Genomic DNA, 1,084 nt, shown 5'->3' with positions numbered 1-1,084 from the left:
TTCTGAGTTCGAGGCCAGCCTGGTCTACAGAGTGAGTTCCAGGACAGCCAGGGCTACACAGAGAAACCCTGTCTTGAAAAACCTAAAAAAAAAAAAAAAAAAAAAAGAAATCACACTTGATGGGGTTGGATAGATGGCTCAGCAGTTAAGAGCATTGACTGCTTTTCCATTTGTAATGGGATCTGATGTCTTCTTCTGGTGTGTCTGAAGACAGCTACATTGTACTCATATAAATACAAAATAAATCTTTTTTTAAAAGATTTATTTATTATATGTAAGTACACTGTAGCTGAGGGCATCAGATCTCATTACAGATGGTTGTAAGCCACCACGTGGTTGCTGGGATTTGAACTCTGCACCTCTGGAAGAGCAGTCAGTGCTCTTACCCGCTGAGCCATCTCTCCAGCCCCCACAAAATAAATCTTACACACACACACACACACACACACACACACACACACACACACACACAGAGTCTATCTAGCACACTCCAGTCCTCCCCAGCCCAATCCCCACCCCTCAGCCTTGATAGATGGAACGTGCTTAAGACTTGTGGTTGTGTGAACACAGACAAGTCCAGAGATGGTCATCAGGATTTCTTATGTCTGACTTAGCTACCACGTTCCCTTTCTCCTTTTGGAATCAGAGAGGGCATTTCCTACTTGAAGGGCACACCATGCCACATCATTCAGAGATCTTGAAGAGTGATGTTGTATCTCAGATTGCGAAGTCCTTGTCTCAGAGATGTTTCTCAGAGCCACAAAAACATCCTCTGAGCCAGGCTCCTTTCTCAGCCCAGCTCCAGGCAACCTTGTATCTTCAGCAGTGGCTCAAAGCAGAGCCACGCCCCAATTCCTGGTCTAGGAACTTGACTAATATGGCTGGCATAGGACCCTGCACCCCAGTGCCTCCTAGGCAGGATTGATTAGAAAGGAAAGGAGACACTGAGCCACACAAACACACAGACCTGCTCGCTCTCCAGGCGATACAAAGAGAAACATTTTAAATTGCTTGTCCAGATAGTAACCATCTTTGCTACTTCCTTTAGGGACAGACCTTGTAGCATCCAGGCGTGGCTAAAGGA

This window comes from Mus pahari, chromosome 19 (genome assembly GCF_900095145.1).
Source record: "Mus pahari chromosome 19, PAHARI_EIJ_v1.1, whole genome shotgun sequence".
Classification (NCBI taxonomy): domain Eukaryota; kingdom Metazoa; phylum Chordata; class Mammalia; order Rodentia; family Muridae; genus Mus; species Mus pahari.
Note: the sequence above shows the minus strand (reverse complement) of the source record.